This window comes from Pan paniscus, chromosome 2, assembly GCF_029289425.2.
Source record: "Pan paniscus chromosome 2, NHGRI_mPanPan1-v2.0_pri, whole genome shotgun sequence".
Classification (NCBI taxonomy): domain Eukaryota; kingdom Metazoa; phylum Chordata; class Mammalia; order Primates; family Hominidae; genus Pan; species Pan paniscus.
In genome coordinates, this window is record NC_085926.1 from 112,432,615 (window position 1) to 112,450,216 (window position 17,602).

General features: G+C 37.4%; 1 protein-coding gene across 50 annotated transcripts in view; it reads right to left on the minus strand.

Moving 5' to 3' along the window:
* ZBTB20 (zinc finger and BTB domain containing 20) overlaps nt 1-17,602 on the minus strand; it is an 830,234-nt gene that overhangs the window by 133,457 nt on the left and 679,175 nt on the right. For 2 of the 50 annotated variants that reach the window (XM_034957142.3, XM_034957133.4), the window contains exon 1: nt 6,510-7,406. The exons of the other annotated variants lie outside the window; for them this stretch is intronic. The gene's annotated coding sequence lies outside the window, so the exon portion shown is untranslated. Of the gene's footprint in view, nt 1-6,509; nt 7,407-17,602 lie in introns of those variants that run through there. 50 annotated transcript variants of the gene reach the window in all.

The window sequence follows — 17,602 nt, forward strand, 5'->3', positions numbered from 1 at the left end:
CCTAGGTAAGAAGGGAAAAGAAGAGTAGCCTACTTACTCCTCCTGCCTTGCACCATTGCTGGGGAAGCCTGCAGCCACCCAGGATCAGCTCTTCTGGCCTCTCCCCGGCTGCACAGTATTGTTGTGGCATTGGGAATTTGCTGTGGCTTCGTAAGATTATGGGGATGTGCTTCAGCAAGCCAAAAAAGTCACAAACAAAATTCAAGAGAAAAAAAAAAAAGTATAAAAACAGCTGATCTTACTGGAGAAGCTCTTGGCATTTTCCTACATATGCCACAATTTTCTTTGGTATTTCCTGGTTCTGTGATCAGAAAAATTATCGTATCATATTTATTGTTGTTTTTTTCAGGGTTGCTGGTGGTGACGGGTGGTACAGTGAGGGCAAACAGATGGATCAAGGAGAAGCAAAGTAAAGATTACTTCTCCCACTTGTTTGAAAGCTTTCCAAGAGATTGCAGGTTAACAAATCTCTTCTTCAGAATACTGAAGATGTATAGATATCACATATAGGAAAAGATGGCCATACTCTTTCTAGATTGGGAAAGAAAAAAACTTCTAACACAGTAACAGATTCAGAACAAAGCAAATTGTATCAGAAAAAACTTAAACGTTCATATAGCTGCATAAAATTCAGCAGCATATAAGACTTAAAAAAATACTTCATAAATTAAGATAAAATATTTGAATATAAATGGGTGTTAAGTATATATATAATTGGATGAAAGCAATAGTTCAGTGAATTTTTTATTACAGAAAAATAAAATATAATGAATTAACAAAAGTTTTACAGTAATGCTAACCTTTTCTCTTGTAGGTTAAAATAGAATTAATGTAACTGTAAAGTGGATTCATGTTTCCCTGTGGGTGTGAATGTATATATATACCTGCCCAGGTATTACTGACTGACACTGAAAGGTGATATGTTGCAAAGAAATTCAAACTTTGAGAATTATTTTAAATTGGGTATTTAAAATATCAGTATTAACCTGGCAGGTTTCTTTCTTTTTCTTTCTTTCTTTTTAACACATTTAATTTTCAGGGTCTGTTTTAAAGCACGAAAAGAAAAACAGATTAGAAAAGCATTGCACATCAATAAGTATTTTGTAAAATAATCCATTTGCATTTATTAGAATATTCAGTTCTCAAAAAACGGCTAATTGGATTTTCTTCAAGCCTTTTCAAGACAAGTTCAGTTCTGTGTCAAGGATAACTATAAGAAATTTCATCTCAAAAGGTAATTTGTTTGGTTAGTTATAAAAGCCTGAAAAACAAGATTATCTCCACCATAACTATAACAAAACAGCTAATGAGTAAGTACATTCTGGTAAGAATCGATAAGAATGGCAAAGCCTGAGAGGGTCATCGCAGACTTGAGAAAGGTAACCAAGTGAGGAAGCATCAAACAGAGTTAAAGCATTCTGAAAAATGGAAAGTGTTAATAATCACTGACAGGAAAGAATATTCTTCGATAGCGATGACAACAACAAAACAAAACAAAACAAAACAACTAAAACAACTGGAAATACATATCTCCAGAGGCAAACTATGACTACTTATTAAGCAAGAGGAGAACCTGCTTCTTTGTCATTCCCTTTGGAAGCCTAGCTTTAAAAAAAAAAAAAAAAAAGGTTGCACAAAAGATACATGTGTTCCTTTTCTGGTATTATTACAGGCCCACCTAGATTTAGCTTTCGATTCCAGATGAGATCAGGCATGTTCAGACTAGCACATCTTTGCTCTGTAAGCGCAGAGCTGCTATCATTTCACCGGCAAATTCTCGTATCCCCAAATTTATGCACAATAGATACCCTTTAAAATCTGCAAATTTTCTATTTCAGTGAAATATCTGATTGAGTTAATTTTTTTTCTTAATTTACGCTGCTCGTATTAAGCTGAAAAGTTAAGGCAGGCAACTCCTATAAAAAAGGAAAGTTGAATAGTACTTACCCTAAGTGTAATGTGCAAGCCTTAATGGGGCAATTTACTTTTGCTCTAAGATATTTAGAAAGGTGTCCAGGTCTAAACTCAGCTCTCGCCTTTTTCCCTTCTGGAAAACTGAGTAGACTCACAGAAGGTGCCTCTGCGAAAGATCATACAAACCAACAGCCTTACCTGTGGCCATTCAGAAGACTGCACTTTGGTGTGTGTTTAAAACTATGAATAAAGTCAGATACAGCGCATGCTCAGCAGGCAATTTAAAAATATTTATAACATTGTTGTTTCAAAAACAAATTTCCTCAAACAAAGCAAAACTCACATTTTTTTATCCATGCCAAGTTTAACGTTCTGAGACAAAGCTGTTTTGGAGTTTTCCGCTGAAGGAAAAAAGGCTTTTAAAATTTTTTGTTGAACGAAAAATAGTTCTCTCTTCCCTTTTGGGTACGCTTAAAGGGGTGGAATAAATTTTTCTCCAAGTTTCAACAAAATTCACCTCTGGCTATGATAAGGCATTACAAATTTAAGGTCTGTAAAAAATAATTTTAGAGAAACTAACAAGAAACTAAAAACTATGGGTTTAAAGAATGTAATGGTCATCTGAACTTTCAAGGCAGTCTTGCATGTAACTATACAAAAATTATATCCTGATACAAACAGGATATATTATACGTAGATAAGAATAATGTGTATACAACCATATGCATACTAGAGAAGTTTTATTTTTCTTTTGCTAACTAAAATCAGAACTCTCTAAAGCCGAAAAAGAAATACAATAAAAATTTAGGAGAAACCCAGTAATAACATCGGCACAATTCATCTGTTTTTCATAGCAAGCGTGGAAAAGAAGGCAATCATACCAATTGATTAAATTTTGAGATATATAAAATAAAAATTTGATAAAAGAAGGTTTTTAAAGTATGAATTGCAGTAGAAATGCCTGTTTCGTTCCTGGTTGAAAATTTCTTTCTCTTCCTTGAATATCCCTAAGCATTCCATTTTACCATCTATCACCAAACCCTGAACAGCTCGCAGATCTCACAGATCTTATTTAAATCTCTTACTTAATTCTTAAGTCTCTGAATGAATTTCAGCTCCTGCTCTACTTTCCAAGGGTGCTCAGCTGGCCTCACAAAAGCTCCACAGACACATCGTTCACTATCTCTGATGCTTTCAAGCTTAACAGAGGATGCCAAAAAAAAAAAAAAAAAAAAAATCAACGATTAAAAAAAGTTTATTAAAGTGAAACTAGGAGTGCAAATTTGAAGAAGTTGCTTCTACTTTTATTTCTCTCTCAACTCAGCACAGGTGTTTCCTAACTTATACTGCTGTGCATGCTGATGAAGGGGAGGGTTAAATTAAGGTGAGGGAGTGGGCCAAGGGCAGACCAACAAGCATGTAGGATCTCCAGCCTCATGTGTTAATGGATGTGTTTAAAAATGGACCCCCCAAAAAGCCTAGAATGAGGTTTCTTTTTGGCAAATAATTAAACCAGTATACTGAAATAATTAAAGCTTTGTCTTTAAATAAAGCATCAGATCAACAGAACAAAAACAAAGATAAAAATTGCACACACATATGCATGTGCGCACACACGCTCTGACACACACAGATACGCAAAACTAGTGGGTGAGGGGAGAAGGAAATTAAATAAAAGAAAACAAACAGAGTCCTAACAGGCCATTCTCCGAAAAGGAATCTAAATAAAAAGTCATATGATATCTGATAGTGCAGGACACGTCGCCAAGAACTGGAGCGGATTGCCTACAGGAAGAAAGGGCCAGTGTATTCCAGCTCAAAGAGCTTTTCTTTCCTCCTCCTCTATTTTTTTTCCCTTTTCTCCTCGACTGTGAATGTGTTACTCTCAGGTCAGATCCACGAAGAATCCCAGAATGACAGCTATCACCTGTCACTGTACTCTTGGCGGCACAACTAGCTGATAGGAGCTGCCTGAGTTGGGATCAAGAAGAGCTAGTGCAGCTTTCAGTAACAGCCTGTTATCCCAGTCCCTCTGCCCCTTTCAAAGACCCCCTTGGTCACATCAAAAACAGACCAAAAAGAAAAAGAAAAAAGAAAAAAAAGGGGGGGGGTACCAAATGAAAAATTAAAAATGCAGGGACAACAGCCCACAGCAACAAGAGAATTGAGGGAGAAAAAATAAAACACAAGCAAAAAGGAAAAAAGCAAAACCAAAACAACTCTTGTCTTCAATATAAAACTTTTTAAAGACTGAGTTTCTCTTATTTGGATGACATTCTTTTTAAAAGTATTTTTCTCCTTAAGCACTATTAAAAGCATTAAAAAATTCTACAAAAATACAGAAAAGTCTGAAAGCAATTCAAGAATATTCCTAAAGAAAACATGTAAGTGTAAGAAGTGAGTTACCCTGGAAAATTCTGGATTTGCCAAAAGTTCCCCTACTTCTAATATCTTTCAGTGAGTTCAAGTGCTAACACTGGCCACCTAGTACTTGTTTTTTATCTGAGGATCATTACTGAGGCAACACATACATAGTAAGGTTTCCCGAAAAGACTCCTTGTTATCAAGTTACTTCAAACATAAGGCACTCACACCTCCAAGCCAGGAGGGTTTTTTGATGAAGCATCACACTCTGCCCTGATATGTATTACACCCTTAAGAAGCACTTACATAAATGCATTCTATAATTATGGAAAATGTATATATCTATATTTTCCCCTACATTTTCCCTCCCCAGGGATATGAATAGATTTTATTTTCAGTTAATAGAAAAAAAAAAGAAAAGAGTTTCTGATTCTTGAAACAACTGTTGTAGCTGTTTTCTACTTAGCAAAACAGTTATCTGTAGTTAGGAACGGTACATAATATATATTTAAGGATTTTTGTAGAGCTTGAGAATTGTTCCCCTTGTTTAGTTTTGTGTCTATAATGTACCTTAAAAAGATTTCTAAGTGACAATCAACATATAAATGCATTAAGAGGAGAACTTTCAGAAAGAAAACATTATCTTGGGTTTACAAATCCAGGATATTAGCATAAAGATATAAATGTACAGCATATATAAAAGATAAAATTGTTTACTACATTTTACACACACAGCTCACATCTGATTTCTTTTTTCTTTTGTTGGAGCATTAATTTGAAAATGATAAGCATTCTGAAATGTTTGCTACAACACAAATTCATGGTAAAAATATACATGCATAGGCAAAAATTGAAATGGAGAACACAAAGCTACGTGGCAATCAGAATCGTTGACAAAATCTCCATCTAGACTATATTTTGCTTGAACTAGTGTATCATAGAAGGGGCAAGAAATCTCTCTGGGGGTTTTGTCATTTACATAATTAGAAACAAAAATAAAATACAAATATCTGCTCCCTTACTACCTTTTCTTAATAACTGACAAGTGACACAAGTGGTACCTTTTAAACAGATGGATGCAAAAACTTGTGAGATCGAATGAACTGATGTACCCCATTGGTATTTTGGGAACCCAAATTCCATAATTAACTTTTTACCCAAGTGGCAAAAGTAGAAGATGTTCTAGTCACCGAATTGATTATTTGATGGACTTTTGTTCTTTCTTCCACAAGATTTTGGCGACCCAGAAAGGGTAAAGACATGATAAGAGAAGATGCATCCTGAACAACTTTTATTGTGAGTAGAAAAAAAATAGCATAAAGTGAGGATAAGAACAGTTGGATTTGGAAAGATTAAAAGAGGAGAAAAGAGCAACATATGCAACTTAATTAGTCTTTTTCTTTTTAATTTTTTCATGTACATATATGTATATATTGGGATGATGGGGAGAAAAGATAACTGGATTTCTTTTGAATGTCTTTGTGTCTTTATAGAGTGAATGTTCTGTTCCTGTCTCTTTCTTTTTAGGCGAAAAACTAATAAAAATAGAAAAACATATATCAGACATTAAGCTCACTCCCCCCCCCCCTTCCCTTTGTAAAGAACTCTTTGTTCTCTAGTGAAAATGCTGAAAAATCCCCGGGCAGCTACTCCCTGAAACAAGTGCAAAACACTTAGAGGCTTTTGGGCTGGCTGGGAGCCAGAAACCCTCCCGCTGTCTGGTTAGAAGAGGAAAAAAAGAAGAGAGAGGGAGAGGGAGAGAGGGGAAGAGGGATGGGGGGGCAGAGAGAGAGGAAGAGAGAGAGGAAGAGAGAGGAAAAGAGAAGGGAGAGAGAGAGAGAGAGAGAGAGAGAGAGAGAGAGAAATTGGAGCTTCCTTTAATAGACATAGGAAGCAGCGTTTTTTTCTTTCTTTTTTTTCAAAACTGGCGGTCAAGCGTTAAGTAACTCCCGTCTAAATCCACCTGCTAGAAATGAACTTGGGTAACCCCCCAGGGGTGCACAAAGACAGGGAAGACAGTAACATACTCCATACTCTTTCCCACCCCCCGTTGTACTGCTTCCATTCTTTCTGCTCTCATACACAAATGCCCACAGCTTCTCACACCGCCCCTCTTACCCCCCAACAACAAACACAGCAAAATACATGCTCCCTCGGTCTCCTAAAAAAAAAAAAAAGGCTTTTCCATCTCGGTTGCGACACAGTGATAAGGGGTAGCGAACATCTCATACCTGGTGTGAATGCTAATCAGTCAGGAGTTCTCCTTTTCCCAAGACAGGGAACTGTTTCCTTCCAAATTTATTAGAACCTCCTCCACTGCCTCTTTGAAAAACCTTCTTTGTCACCCTCTCCCAAGTCCCGATACTTCTTTAAAAAAAAAATGGCTTCGGAGCTCCTTCTATTCTTGATATTGATTCTCTCTCTCTCCCCCCACCCCTCCTCCTCTCTCCTGTCTGTGTCTCTTCTGAGTGGTCTATTGATAAGTCCCTGGAGGCACTGGGTCAGCCTGCCCGTAGGAAACCAGACACAATGCACAAATCTCCGAGTGCCATTCTGCCATCAGCAAGCAGACCACGTTTAGGAGAGAGAGAGAGGAAAAAAAAACAGTAGAGCAAGAGACAGAGAGAGAGAGAGAGAGAGAGAGACACCAACCGAGGGAGGGAGAGAGAGACTGAAAGAGAGGAAGAGAGAGGGGGAAGAGAGAGAGAGGGGGGGAGAGAGAGAGAGAGAGAGGGAGAGAGAGGAGAGACGGAGAGAGAGAGTGTGTGAGAAAAAGACTGATTGGAACAGGAGGGAGAGAGAGAGAAAAGGAGAAGGAGAGAGCGCGAGAGGGAGAGCGGCACTGCCAGTCAGGTTAATCATCCCTACTTTAATTAGCTGTTCGGCTTAGACATAAAACAATTGAATTTGAATGATCTGTCAGCAGGCTCGGCTGAACCAAAGGGGAAAAGCGAATATTACAAAAAGACTGTTGGTGTGTTCTGATAAGCAATACTGCTCGTACTGACAAATCCTCAAAGGGGGAACTATTAAAACTTACAACTAAACAAAAAGTGCAAATACAAATGGCACTAGATAGAGGTCTTTAAAAAATGGAGTTTTCTCCTCTAGTTTTATGAACCATAGATATTTATGTGCAGGTGCCAACATATTAGGGGTTTTCGTGTAATGTGTGAAAGTTTATTAACGATGGTCTAGGAGTGTAGCAGACAGATGCTGCAGAGAACAAGACAGGTACAGTCAGATGCCGAATCTAGATCTTGGAGGGAGATGGATGCTGGAAGAAGAGGCACCGTGGCAAGAGATCAGCACAGACAAAGTCAGTGGGCAGATAGGCAGACAGATTTTAGGCACGGCACGATCTCATCTAAAAAGGCAAAAGTTCTGATGCAATATTAGGTACAAAACAATCCATCCATCCTCCTCTCCCGGGTGCACTCCAAGGTACAGTTAAAATGGATTAATCTTTGTGACAAACAGAGCTGGCAAGGCAGACACTGAAGGCGATTTGCAGACCCAGAGAATATAGAGCTAGAAAAAGCCCCAGAGATCAATCTCTCCCCCTCCCAATTTAGTAGAGAGGAAACTGAGGCCCAGAGTCAACACTAGACACTAGGACTCCAGGAGCCCACCAGGCCAGTGTTCTTTCCACCACACCAGCTAACCTAGAGTATTCTTTGAAGATCTGGCCCAACAGGTATGAAAATCACCCTTGCCTCCCAAATAAGAAGATTACTCCACCTATATAGTTAGTGCACAAACCTCCAATTTCTCAAAATGTTTAAATAGCCAAATGGAAATATAATTACATATATAAATACATTTCCACTTTATATATATGTGTGTTTATGTATATATATATATAGAGAGAGAGAGACCATTTTGAATGCTAGGAAAAAGGGATTTAAGTCTTTAATTCATTCTAGGAGAAAAGCAGAAAAATATAATAATGTAGAGGCCTCGTCTCACCAAGATATAACTTGTGTCACATTTTCAAGCTAATGAAGGCTAGTGGTTTGATCTACAAAGACCTCACCCTGAATTTACAATTCGCTCTATGAACATCATCTGCTATATATCACCACGTGAGAAGATGTGGTTTTTCTCATACATCTCGTTTCTAAAATATAGGCACATTGTGGGTGAAAGAGATTGAGTCTTTCAGCATACTATGTAGTTTTAAAGCACTGATGAGATTTTCCACCTGGAGAATTAGGTATGTACAACCTTTCCAATATATTTCAATTGAAAATGAGCTACTAAAAAGGGGAAACTATATTTTCCGCCCATGAAAGTGATGGTATCTTTTTCGGGACACATATGATCATGTTCACTAAGGATTCCCTTTTGACAATGGGTAATTGAAGGTCCAGTTTTTAAATGGTGAAAGAGGTGCTTATGAAGAGAACAGTGCCATCAGATGTTTCTGGAGAGATTAAGTTTCTTGCCCTAAAACAAGACTCAGGATGTGTATGAAACCAAAAACTATCTCTCAGTCATGCTTCAGCAACAACATTGCTACTTAGGGAGAAAGAAGAAAACCGAAAGAAATGTCAGGCACGTGGGAGCCCACTCAAAGACAAGTAATCTGAGAGAAGTCATAGCCAGAGTAATTTAGTTTATTTGCACACCAACCTCTTTAACAATGGCTGCTATGCCATGCCTAAAACACACGGCCTACAGTTGACTGATTTGGAAAGGGGGAAGGAATCAGTGATTTTGATAATGGCAGATCCTTTGGCAAGCCCCAAAATGCCTGATAGGCCAGAGCCCAGAAGAAAGCAGTGGAGTGCTTAGTAAATGTCTGTTGGTGAACTGAGAAAAAAGAACAAGAGCTTTGGAGCAAACACATATTTATATATAACACTGCAAAAGTCACAGCTACTCTGAAAGCCTCAGTTTTCCTTTCTGTAAAAGGTGATGATATTGGTCCTATAGAGTTGTCTTAAGGATGACATGAGGAAACATATAAAGTACACAGCTAGTCATTACACGGTAGTTATTATGGAGGAAGGTGTGTAAACAAAAGTGTATATTATGGATGTGCTGAGTGTGTTATATTCAAAGCATGTAGGTTCAAGACATGAAAGCATATAGCAAAGCAAGGATCTAATATACAGATCTCTACTAGAAAGGATTGGCAGTAGAGATTATAAAGTTTAGAACTAAATTCCTAAAATCTAAACTTCAAGGATGTTAGGTCATCTGAGTTGTATTATTTCTTTGTTCCCAGATTTTACTATATTTCCTGGCTCATAATAATAACGATGGCCAACATATTACTAATTGGCTTGCCCTAAGCAGTCTGCTAAGGACTTTACATTTTAAAATCATACTTTAGCATCACAAGAATCCTATGAATGAGGTACTACCAATATCCGCATTTCATAGAAAAGAAAACTGAGGTATAGAAAGATTGTGTAACTTGCTCAAGATCACACGCCTAGTAAGTGAGGAGCTGGGAATTAAATCCAGCCAATCTGATTTTAAAGCCTGCATTCTCAGCCATGGTACTAAACTGGCACACAGTAGGTATTCAGTCAATGTGTGTTGAATGAATAAGCAAATAAAAAAACACTAGAATTTTTATTTCATTGGAGATCAGTAATAATCTGTGCACAACCACTTGAGAGAATCTTGTTTTCGAATTATAGAATCTGTCCTTCTTCTGTAGCTCACTTCAGGTGTAGTCCTTTGTCAGAAACCAGGGTGAGCCATGTCCCTGCATGGTGCTGAAAATGGATGAAGGGAAGAGTGCTGACCATGACCACCCAGGGCATTTAAATATCTGACGGCATCTTCAGCACTTTGAGGATAGTGTTAGCACAAGGGTTATTAATTGGCTTAATTCCAGTTCGGATAATTACATCGTGTCTCTTTAATTTTCCCCCGACTATGCCATTCTTCACTTCCTGTCACAAATGTGCTCTTTAAAAAAGCATATGAATACACACAAACATATAGTTATATTTAAGGTTTGCATAATCATTTAGGGTGCTTTTTTTTCTAAATGATCAGTGTATAGTAGCTATGTAATAAATGAATGGGCAAAATAATTAAAGTCATTGTAAAATAAAGATAACTAGTTGAAGCTTTTTGTTTGGCAATGAAATAAACAGATTTTTAAAACATTTCCTTGGTGACAGAATTCCAATCACATTTTTTTCTCATGGGCAGATATTTCCAGAGCTGATGACCTGCTCATGATAAGCTGATTTTCTTACACTATGTAGTTTCCAGTATAAAAAAATACCAATGAAAACTCCGATATTTTAGAGTAGAAAATGAGACTAAGTCCTGAGTGGTAGAGCATACTGAACGTATGGGTTTTCAGTGAATTATTAACCCATTTATTAGCTCTGACTTACTTGACAGGTTTTTTTTTTATCTCCAAACATGTCACTAGAATAATCTTCAAATTATAAAAGAAAAGGACAACATATCCTAATTTAATAAGCTTAGGAAAGTTTGACAGTCATAAACAGACACAACTCCTTTTCCTTTTTCCAAAGAATTCTTGGCCTTTGAAATACTGTGCCTGCATTATACTAAAGAAACACTCCCAGAAAAATACGCTTAAAACATGTACACAAATAGGTAAATGCACCCATGGTAGACCATAGTTTATTAGGCCTTTTTAGTGTACATTTATATGAATAAGTCATCAAATATAGGGAGTGTGGAAAATAAGAGAATAAAGGGTTAATTTATTTACTATGCATGAAGGTTTCTAGATCTTTGCTTCTTCAGCTTTTAGTTCAAAATTCCATGCACATTCTGCACATAATAATAAATGCCATAATTCAACGTATCTCATAATTTGATTTACTTTCAAGCACCTTTTTTCTGGTTCAGCTCTTGAAGCCTTCCTTCTTATAAACTTCCTCCAAGTTATTTTTTGTAGCGCTCTGTAAAATATCATTTAAAGTTGGTGTTCATAAGATAACCCTCACGCTATAGAGAGATTTGTATCAAACTAGTCCATATTTCCTTTTGAGAACCAGTGGTCAAGTCCCATGCTCTTATCTGAGAACAAGCCACAATAAATATATAAAACAGCCCTTTCCCACCTGTTTGACCCCTGTAATAATGATAGCAGTCTCTCAGTGACTGCCCTCTGGTTAGTTACTCATTCCTTAAGACTGAGCTCTTCCAGGACAAGGTCTTTCCATTCTACCTTGTATATTTAATGTATTGTCCAGCATCACACCTGCCATGGTGGTAGATGATCTCCCAGAAAAGCTGGAAGCAACAAATTTTAATTCCCTTTGCTCTTCATGAGTAAATACAAATTTTTCTCTCTGTGTGTCAAGTTTTCAACATGTAAAAGGGGCATACTTTATCCTAAGATTAGTGATTTGATGTTCAGAAAATCATATTGGAGGGTATAGTATTTAAGAATTAGCTAGTGAAAAGCACTTGTTTTGGTTATTTTCATAGTATCGCCACTATTTTTATAGCAAGAAGTACTTAGAAAACACGTTCTAAATTCAAAATTTAGGTGAATTTTGAATTCAAAAGAAAAGTGGACAAGATTTATCCTGAATATTAGAGATAGTAAGCACTTGGTTTTTAAATGCCATTTAGGAACAGCCTGACAGATTTTATACAAGCAGAAGGTATTTAGGAAATTCTCTGGTTCTCTCAGTTTACAGAGAAGAGCTGAGTGGCAGAGATATTTTATCTGACAAGCTTAAGGTAAAAAAACTTGGTAGAAGTGAACTAGTGCTGGAACCCAGTCTGTCTGTCCCTGGTTCCACACTCTTCTCACTCATACTTTGAAAGATGGCTTTTATACTCTTGACTCCAGATACCCTCTTTTTTGGACATATTTTACTGACGGAACTCTTAAATTCTGGTGCTGATAAAGGGGTACAATATTCCTAATGTAGTCTGTTAACACACTACAAAGGAACTATAGTAGGCTGAAGAATGGCCCCCCTCAAAAGATATCCATGTCCTAATCCCCAGAACCTTTGAATGTTACCTTACGTGGCAAAGGGGTCTTGCAAATATGATTAAATTAAGGCTATTAAAATGAGGAGATTATCCTGGATTTTCTAGGTGGACTCTAACTGTAATCACAAAGGTTCTTATAAGAGAGAGGCAGGAGGATCAGAGTTAGCAGATGTGATGACAGAAACAAGAGGTTGGGGTTATTTGAAGAAGGGGTCATGCACCAAGGAGTGCAGGGTCCTCCAAAAGATAGAAAAGGCAAATAAATTGATTCTCCTTTATAGCCGCTAAAAGGAACCAGCCCTCCCAACACCTTTACTTTAGTACAGTGAAACTGATTTGAGACTTCTGGTTTCAGAACTGTAAGAGAATACATTTGCATTGTTTTAAACCACCAAGCTTGTGGTAATTTGTTATAACAGCCATAGGAAATTAACACAGGGACCATCAGCTACCTTGATCTGGACATAATCTTTCAACACAGTTGAAATATTTCTTAGCTCTTTAAAAAATTATTTTAGCAGATATATTACCTTACTGGTTCAAACTGAGCTTGTGATACAAGAACCCTTACCAGTCTTCAGAAAAATATTGACTAGGATAAGTCAAGGAGGGTCTTTTCTCCTGACACTAAGAGCTTCCTTCTAAGTTGACATAAAGCAATCAATCTAATGATTATTGGTTAATTGATCAGTTGGCTGCAGATCCATCTAATCACATTTGCCCACCTCCTGTCTTATGGTAACTCTTCACTGGTGGTTTGGCAATTGTATCTCCAAGTTAATCTACAACAGTAGTTCTAGTTAGAAGCAAAGAGAAGGGTTTCAGTGTCCATTTCTTGAGTGCCAGAGACCTGAACTCATTCAGAAGTGAGTGCTCTCTTGCTAGACCCCCACCCCACATTTTTTTCTAAGCTTTCTTAACAGAGGTCAGAAAAAAGAAGCATGAGGCAGCTTAGGCAAAAAACAAAACAAAACAATCTCCTCTCCCCCCCTCTTTTTTTTTGAGACAGGGTCTTGCTCTGTCACCGAGGCTGGAGTGCACTGGTGGTGTGATCACAGCTCACTGCAACCTCAACCACCTGAGCTCAAGGAATCCTCCAGCCTCAGCATCCAGAGTAGCTGGGTGTGACCACAGGTGTGTGCCACCATGCCAGGCTAATTTTTAAATTTTTGTAGTGATGAGGTTTTGCTATGTTGCTCAGGCTGGTCTCAAACTCCTGGTCTCAAATGGTCCTCCTACTTGGGCCTCCTAAAGTGCTGGATTACAGGTGTAAGCCACTGCGCCCAGCCCCTATCCAAACTTTAATAAGACTCTTTTGCCATAGTGTATCATTGCCATTCAGTTACTGCATACATTCTATAGGATAGTGCTCCTAAAAGAGTAGTCCTTGGGCCAGCAGCATCCGCATTGCCTAGAAACTTGTTAGACACGTAACTTATTGTGTCTTATTCTAGACCTACTGAATCAGATGCTCAGAGGTGGATGTCTGAGTCTGTATATTTTAACAAGCCCTTTAGGTAATTCTAAAGCCTAGCCGAGAACAATTGTCATAGGACAAATCTGTGAGGCTCATCAAGGCTAATGAAAAAACACGTTGGACTCAGAGTGAGATCACCTGCTAATCTAGGTGTCATGGTGACTTTGTCATTTGCCAGCTATGTGACTTTAGATTATGATCTTAGTCTATTTGTCTCATCTGTAAGATGGAAATAATGATAATTAATAATAATAATAAATTGCTTTATGTGAAAAGTTAATGTAGAAGTTAACAAGATCATGCATATGAAAACACTTTACAACCTCAGGGTTATTATTGTAGAAGAAACATCAATTTGGATTGCAAGTATCCTAGGACCACATTGTTGGTGATATTGCCTTGATATTTCATATTAACTAGGGCTCCCAGGTAGTAATACTGAAAAAAAGTTCAAGAAGCTCCAGATGTCCAATTCTCCAGGCCAAAATAAAGGCTGGAAGTCTGTAGATGTTTAAAGGGTGTGATGCTGAATGGAGGATCTGCTGGCATTATTAGTCTCTAGAACCAAGTGCTAAATTTCTTGATTTGAAAGTCTACCTTTCTATTTATCAGGTAGCAGAATTTAGTGACAGCTTTGAATTCTGTATGCCAGTGAAAGTCTATGGCTTGTGGGATTCAGAACCACAATTTTTTATCAATTTCCAATGACACTCAGTTTTAGTAAAGTGGCCCATGATCTCTTGCATTTCCATACCATATTCTCAAATAAGTAAGAAGCTCCAGGGAGCTCGCTCAACAATTGATTATGGTCACATATTTTTTCAATAGAAAATATATATATCCTGGTAGGTGGGAAGGATGGTCCTGATCAGGACTGAGATCTTTTTAGAGGTTCAAGTCCAAACTCTTAGTAGGTTGAAGGGAACTCAGATGCAACCAGATTAGACACAACTATGATTTTCATGGAAAATCATCAGAATTTTATCCAATCTCTGAGTAATGAAAATTTGCAGTATTTCTCAACAGCTCTATACATGTGGAGAAAACCACCTCATAAGAGAGCTAACCATGTCTTTTCCTTCTTTCATGAAATAATAGTGACGTATGCCTTTTGGCCTGAGGACTCGTCCTTCTTCTGAAGACTAATGTCTGCACGTCACCTTTTGGCAACCCCTCTGTGCCTTGCAGGACAGTTGTGTAGCAAAGATTCTGTTTGGGTTGCTGTTTCCTCTGAGCCAGTCACACTGGTGCATCAGGAGATGCAGCTGCACCTTTTAAGAGCTCTGTGTCCTTAAGCAAGTCATCTGTCCTTTTACATTTCATAGATTTTTCATTTGTAAAATATGAATAATATGTGCCTTACCAATCTTACAAATTGTTCTGAAGATCAAAATGGATGATGTATCCAAAATGCTTTGTAAACTAAGAATCTCATTTGGTTGGTGTTACTGATGTTGTTATTATTTACTCTTTAGCAGGAGAGTAAAGATATATACAGACATATTGTGTACGGTAGCTTGAATATTTTTAGACATCTAAGTTGTATATGCCTCCAAGGTTTCCCCCTGAACTTACATTAATCCCTTTGTCAGGTTACAGCTAAGGTGGTAACTAAGGATGTTAATTTCCTTTAGGTCCCTATAGGATCTCTATTTTGATCATGATTAGCTTATACATGAAATAGACACTGCTGCAGAATTTACAATGTTTCCATTCTGGCCAACTCAACTTTGAACATATTCCCTAAGTAAGAACAAATTCAGTACTATAACACTGAAGAAAACATAGCATCCAAAGCTGGTATTGAGGGAGTGAAAATATCTTCAAAGGCTTTTTCTTGATTGCTTAATATAAAAAATCTGCTTAGAAATGTCCACTAGTTCAACAAGCATTCCTGAAGGAAATCTGTAACAAAGCTACTGTGCATCAACATTTAAAAGAACAGGAACATGTAGTCTACCTCAAAACAAATTATTATTGCTTGAATTGCCCAAACTTTGTTAACCAAAATTGAATTTCGCCTAAGTTGAATTCATGTGAAGAGCTCATAATGCATTGCTGCTATTTAGATAGTTGTCACAGTATGTGGTACTCAGTAAGTCCTCTAAAATGGAAGGGAAATTAACTACGTGGTATAATTTCAACAAAAGTCATTAATATAATTGTGCGAAGAATATCTCTGAATATATTGAACTGCTATTTGAATCTTTAATTGTGTATACAATTCTACCTTTTCTGCTATGCATCCTTAACTAGACTATATGCTCCCTGAGGACAATTCCTGATTTACACATCTCCAAATTTCCCGCTGCCTTCAGTACAGTGGTTTACAAGTAGCATTTGCTTTCAAACTATCTGCTGTTTAATTATATTCACTTTTTATTGGCTTTTCTTGGGGGGCAATTTATGCACATAAAGTGTCCATAGATAAATGCATCATTATCACTGAGGTGAAAGTTGTGATTCTTAATTTTTTTAAAAAAACATATACATTGGGCCACTTATTTTTCCTATGTGACACTTAACCTAATTATAGAAGTGAATAGAAAAACATGATCTCTTTTAAAAGGCGCACTTTACGTGAAACAATTTTAGGAATTCAGCTTATGTGTCAAGTACAGTCATTCTGCACAATGATGGTGATGGGGAGGCTCTATGTACTACGGTTTTGACAGAAAATATTTTAAATTAAAGCCAGCTACCCATAAAATTACATAAACATAAATATGCACTCTCCCACAAACACATTTGCACATCTTTAAACTTAGATTAATGCAAAGAAAAGATATATTCTTTTGTTCTAGTGGAATACAAATGATAAAGACTAATAAATGAATAAATAAAGCTCTAGGTAACCAAATCAATGTCTGCTCAATTCTGGTCAAGGAGGTGAAGGGAGGTTTCCCTTTGAGTCAGAGAATGTAGTGGATAAAAAGGACGTGAATAGCTGGGGGGATTTCCTGAGGCCATTGCAGACCAGCTCACACACTGTTAAGAGGCTCATTTTCATGAGACTTTTGGTTGCATTTGTAACACTTGCTCTAGGTCCCCTAGAGCATTGAGTGCCACATCACAGCACTACAATAACAGGACTAAATGCAAGAAGGTACATTACAAGGTTCTTTTTCTTTCAGCTCTGAATATCCAGGAGTTTGTAGATGTTCTCAAGACTTTTTTTCCCCTTCGTTTTTCCTTCTCCCCCAACCCCCACACACTCCCTTCAAATAGAACTAAGTGGAAAGGACTGTTTTGTTTTTAGGTAAAAACCTAAATTCTTGTACTTAAAAAAAAAAAGCCAGTTGTAAAATCTGTAATATAATTAATTATTTCCATAGGTAGGAGATATTTTATTTTTTATAAAACCTGGTCTGACTGGTAAGTTTGTTCTAGATTAAGGATTTAGCTACAGTTTGGTGAGTGTTTGTTCTCTGTTAGGCTTGGTGCATATTAATTCGTACATATTTTAACATTTCACTACTGTATTAAATTATTAATAATTTGAAATCATTAGCTTGTACTGACACCATTTTTCTGAAACAGTACCACCTGTTTCTTCTAAGTTTGGTCCAGAACAAAAGTCTGAAATCTAATTTGTCAAGAAAACAAATGTGTAGTTCAGAAAAAGGATAGGGACCAGGTGCGGTGGCTCATGCCTGTAATCCCAGCACTTTGGGAGGCCGAGGCGGGTGGATCACCTGAGGTCAGGAATTCAAGACCAGCCTGGCCAATATGATGAAACCCCGTTTCTACTAAAAATACTAAAATTAGCCAGGCATGGTGGCACACGCCTGTAATCCCAGCTACTCAGGAGTCTGAGGCAGGAGAATCGCTTGAACCCAGTAGCCGGAGGTTGCAGTGAGCCGAGATCGCACCATTGCACTCCAGCCT